This window comes from Mandrillus leucophaeus, unplaced genomic scaffold (genome assembly GCF_000951045.1).
Source record: "Mandrillus leucophaeus isolate KB7577 unplaced genomic scaffold, Mleu.le_1.0 Scaffold17, whole genome shotgun sequence".
NCBI classification, from domain to species: Eukaryota; Metazoa; Chordata; class Mammalia; order Primates; family Cercopithecidae; genus Mandrillus; species Mandrillus leucophaeus.
This window is the reverse complement of record NW_012101698.1, coordinates 6,906,637-6,912,247: the sequence shown is the minus strand read 5'-3', so window position 1 is coordinate 6,912,247 and position 5,611 is coordinate 6,906,637.

Sequence of the window (5,611 nt, the reverse complement as noted above, 5' to 3'; positions counted from 1 at the left end):
CTCCAGGGTCCCCTCTTGTGACTCCACTGGCCCCTGGCCTGCTGACCCCAGAGTGGCCGGGTGGGTATCTGTGGGTGTGGGCACCTGTGTTCTGCGGAAGCAGCCAGGAGTGGGCAGCAGATGGTGTGTGAAGTCAACCCCCTCCGCCCAGTACGCTGGGGCTGGTTGCCATGGGAGAGCAGATGGCTGGGCTGGGTTGAGCTGGGGAGGCCTCCTGACCACACCCTCATCCCTGCCCACTGGCCAGTCAGCGGAGAGCTGGGCAGCCTCCAGCCATGGAGCTTCCTCTCTGAGGACGAGGACTGAACTTGCCCCTTTGCCCCTCTTTCCCCCTTCCAGCCAGGACTGAGCCCCTCTCTTTCCCCTCCCCCAGGCAGTGCTGAAGGGCCACCTCTGCCATAGGGCGCAGATGCAGGAGGGAGACCTGGTGGTCAGCAGCAGGGCAGAGCTCACATGGCCCCTCCTTACTGCACACAGGGGCACTGCTGGTCCAGGAGGACCTGTCTGGGAGGGCCCTGTGCTGGTGTCCACCCCACCTGCCAGCCCCAGGAGGCTGGGCAGGAGGAGAGAGCTGAGAGAGGAGGGTGCACAAGAGGAAGGGGTCGCTGGGGTGGGCGGAGAGCCTGTGAATGGCGCCCCGGGGCTGCCTTGCTGGACCACTCCAGCCTCGGGCCGCTGCGAGCTGTGCCCCTCTCTGAGGCAGGTACCTCCTGCAGGGGCCTCTGCTGCTTGTTAATTTCCAGATAATTTGGAAAGTTGTGCTGCCTCTTCCAGTGCTGTTCCTGACAGGCCTGAAGTGGAGGCACAGGGCTGGATTTACTGGGATGCGGGCCAGGACTTGGAGTGCAGGGAAGCCCCACCCCACCCCTGTGCTGTGTCCCCTACCTGGCAGCTCTGCCCTCACACCTTGGGTCCTGCCCCTGACCCCGGGTCTCTGGGGACTGGCCTCGGGCATGCCAAAGGGGATGACCACTGGAGGGATTTGGCTTCAGGCTGTAGGGCCCGCCCACCTTCCCACAGTCAGAACCGCTACTGTAATGACAAACCCTGCCCCGCAATCACTCCACCCTCGAGAGCAGGGAAGGATGGGAAAGCCCTTTAAGGCAACAGCTCCAGCTTGAGTCTTGAGCGCACGCTCTGCGGTCTGGGGTCACCCGGGGTGCTTTCTGGTAGGCACCCGCCTGGGTTATGAGGTAGAGGGTGCGAGCTCTGCTGGCCGTGAGAGCTGCGTGGGGCATTGCCCTTCTCTCTGCCTCCAGGTAGCTGTCGTCTGTCCTGGTCCCAGGGCAGCAGTGAGGAATGACTGGTGTTGGGGTGTAGGCTGTCCATTCTGGGTGTAACAGTAGGCTCACCTCTGCGCTATCCACAAGGGTTCCGTGCCCTCGCCTGGGTTTTTTTGTTTTTTGCGGTTTTTTTTGAGATGGAGTTTTGCTCTCTCACCCAGGCTGAAGTGCAGTGGCGCAGTCTCGGCTCACTGCAACCTCCACCTCCCGAGTTCAAGCAATTCTCCTTCCTCAGCCTCCTGAGTAGCTGGGATTACAGGCATATGCCACCACACCCGGCTAATTTTGTATTTTTAGTAGAGACGGGGTTTCACCATGTTGGTCAGGCTGGTCTTGAACTCTTGGCCTCAGATGATCTGCCTGCCTTGGCCTCCCAAAGTGCTGGGATTACAGGCATGAGCCACCGTGTCTGGCTGTTTTTTGTTTTTTGTTTTTTTTTGAGATGGAGTCTTGCCCTATTGCCCAGGCTGGAGTGCAGTGGCATGATCTCAACTCACTGCTACCTCCGCCTTCTGGGTTCAAGTGATTCTCCTGCCTCAGCCTCCTGAGTAGCTGGGATTACAGGTGCCTGCCACCACGGCCAGCTAATTTTTGTAGTTTTAGTTGGCCAGTCTAGTCTTGAATTCCTGACTTCAGGTGATCTGCCTGCATCAGCCTCCCAAAGTTCTGAGATTACAGGCGTGAGCTGCCTCGCCCGGCCTCTCCTGGGTTTTGAGCTTGCCACTGTGAGTGTCCAGCCTAGGGGGACGGCGTCAGCTCTCATTGGCCCTCCAGAGATACCGTTTCTTCCCGTTCCTGGGGCTGGCAGTGCTCACCTCCGGCCTCAGGAAATCCTCTCCTGCTGGCGCTCCCAGAGCCGGCCATCAACCAAGCCCACCCTCACTGCTGCTGGGAGGCCAAGGCTTCAGGAGGGGAAGGGCTGCGGGCCTTTACACTGTGCAAGCCAGTTTTAGCCTGCTCTTTTCACTTTAGTATGTTGTAAGCATCTTCTTGCATTATTTCAGTCTTTGGAAGAGGCCATCTAATAGCTGCAAACTATTCTATTGAGGGGCTGTGGTTTGTCTCACCGGTCCCCTGGAGTTGGCATTGATATTTTGCTCCACACTTTGCTGTCATAAATACTGCAGTGGACATTGGTGAACATCGAGCAAGAAAACTTCTCCTGTGCATTGGGTCTGTCCTGAAGGCAGACGTCAGAAAGTCCAAAGAGCAGGAACCCTATCCCAGACTTTTCTTCCCACTTGGGTCCAGTATAACCCCCTCCACTCCACTTAGTGTCCTGGTGTGCTGGGTCCACCTGTTTTCTGTACAAACAGCTACTCCAGGCCCTGAGGGGTTGGAGACATCCCTTCCAGCCTGTGAGCTCATCTTGAACCTGGCTGGAGGTGCCAGGCCACTCCTGGGATGACACAACTGTTGGGGAGGGCCCTGTGCTGGTGCGCTGGCCACATTGTCTGCAGCTCTCTCCTTTGGTCCGGCAGCAACCTCTCCCAGCTCCTTCTCATCCAGGGCCTCTCTCCTTGCTGCCAGTCCCACTGTGTGTGTGCGCATGCGTGTGTGCTGTGTGTATGCAAGTATGTGCCTCTGCACTTATGCGTGACTTAACCACCGCCATCCTCCAGACTACGGCAGCCTCAGATTTCTTCACCCAGGCCAGCGCATCCCATGAGGGCCACCTCTGAGGTCCCATCCAGTCAACAAATGTTTACTGCACCCCTTCTCACCAATGGGGCTAAACTTCATTGGGGTGGGGGTGGTGCTGGCCCCAGTGCTAAGCTCATATTTATTGGAGAGGAGGGTGCTTACGTCTCAGCTGCCTGTCCTTTTGCAGTCTGAGTGTGACAAGGGTCTTTGGCTTTGCTGAGCCTGGAGTGCTGCTGTCCCTGTCCCTAGATTCCCTTCCAGCTGCAGGGTGGGCTGAGGTCTAGCAGCTCCATTTCTTCCCTGAAGTGTATGGGATGGGACAGTGGTTGCTAAACTGGGTCTCAGTCTCTTCATGTGAAAAATGGTCCTAGGCCATGCGCAGTGGCTCACGCCGGTAATCCCAGCACTTCGGGAGGCTGAGGCGGGTGAATCACTTGAGGTCAGGAGTTCGAGACCAGCCTGACCAATATGGTGAAACCCCGTCTCAAAAAAACCCAAAAAACAAACTGGGGCTAATGGTGAGCCTGTTTTGCAGGATTGCTGTGTGCACAAAATAAGTGCATGGGCATAGGGTCCCTGGCACTGGCTAGGCGTGGAGGCTCTGCTGGGTATGTGGGGCTGCATCCCTGTCCTTGACAGCAGAGGTCCGGGAGGCTGGACTGGGGGTGGGGTAGGTTCTGCCCCCATATACCCCAGCCAGAGCCTGCCCAGTGGGTGCTCCTTCCCCACCCCCCAGCTACATCCCCTTCAACACAGTGGGGCTTAACTCCTGGGGCCTTGTTTCCAAAGCGGAAATGCCATTCTGGGAGGCACAGGCTTTGGGGGGAGGGAATTTAAGTGGAAAACGAGCAAATTTTTGAAATGCCTGTGTCGGAGCCTGTTCCCTTTGCTGCCTCCCGCTCACACCAGCAGCCCCACCCCCAGTGCTGCTCTAATCCAGCTCCTGGGGGAGGAGGGCCGCATCCCTCAGGGTCCCAGCCATCTACCTCCTCTCTGCACCCCTCTCCTTGGCCAACTAGGATGGAGCAGGGGCTGGCTCCCTTGAGGGCCAGGCCTTTTGTGTCCCTGCCCGTCCCTGCAGACTCCTGCCTGGAGCCCTGCCAGCAGGGCACTGCCTGCCCATGAGGCCTGGTCTCCCCTTCCCACAGAAGTGGAGGCCCAGGGATCACCTGAGGCTCCTGAGGGTCCCGCTGGTTCAGACCTGCTCTCTGGGAAGCTGATTTGTGTGCCAGTCAGGCTGAGGAGTGGTGGCTGGACAGGGCCAGTGCAGGAGGGGCCAGGCACAGCTCTTGGGAACAAGCAGGAGGAGATGCTCCAGGCAGCCTCCCTGAAGGCTGGCTCCTCTTCTGAGGTGAGGTGGGCTGTGTCCAGGAGGCATAGGGTGTTGGCGAGCTGTTCTGTTCCTCCTGAGGACTCTGGGTCATGCTGTGTCCCATCCCACTGGTCCTTCCTCACCCGCTGTGCTGTGAGTTCTGGCCAGTGGTTCCCAAGCCAAATATTGAGGAAATGCAGACGTCCAGTTTTTTGGGAGGGGTGGGACGCAGGAGTCTGCTTTTAAACAAGCTCCCCAGAGCACCTGAGCAGCCAAACCTGGGCTGCCCTAGCCCCTTTTCAGATGAGAAAGGAGCCCAGAGAGGGGAGAGGGTCTGCCAAGGCGGCACATCTCGCCAGGTGCTGTGTAGGCTGAGCCTTGGGTGTCAGGCAGAGGGGCGGCTGCAGGCCCACCTAGGCTTATGTCTGTCATAGGCCATGCTTGAGAATTCTCTGCTGTGGGCAGCCGGGTCCACCCCGCTGCTTCCCTGCCACTGCAGCTGCCTCATGGCATCCCCTTGCTCAGCCAGTGGCCCAGGATTGTTGACTGAGGGTCCTGTCTGGTCTGGACCAGGCTCGTCTTACGTTCTTACTGCAGGTTGTACATCCCTGGCCAGGCCCAGGGACTCTGGCACCGTGGTTTTGCTGCAGAGGGTGACAGTCACTGACCTGCAACCGAGCAAGGGGCAACTCAGGACAGCCAAGGTTGTCTCCACTCCGTTTCCCCTGGGTGATTCTTCCTTCTGTCTCCCTCATTCCCCCAGTGCCGCCCTCCTACCCCATATCGCTGAAGCAGATGAGTTGGAGCAGGACTCAAGAGGGTACTGGGCCCAGGTTTTAGGCTGAGCCTAGGAATGAGTAATGAGAGGAGGCAGATCAACTCAGCTGGAGTCCCCAGATGTCGGCACAATGCAGGGGAAGATAGGTGCTGCCCGTGAAAAGTGCTGGATTGAGAGCTCGCCAGCCTCCTTGCTTGAGGCTTCATTTCCTAGGGTCTTTACACGGTGGGCCTGTCTACAGTCGGAGCTGTGGTGGTGGTAATTCTTCTCCTGCAGGCTGGCGCACGCCCCCTCCCCTTTCCCACTAGATTCAGATCTGAGTCGCACGGCCCATCGACACGCGATGAATGCCCTGGGGTTGGTTAGCGGGAAAGACAGAAGTCGACTTGACGCCGTGGCTCGGCTCTGGAGGAGGAAGGCAATCCGGGCAGCCTTCCCAGAAGTGGAGGCATTTGCATAGGCCTTCGGTGCGTTCTCGCCCGGGTGGAAGGCGGGGACTTGGATTTGTTGGAGAGCGGTGTCCTGCGCTCTAGGCTGGAAGCCTGGCCTCGGCCGGGTGCCCGGAGCCTCGGGGTGGGAGGTGGGGGGCGGGGC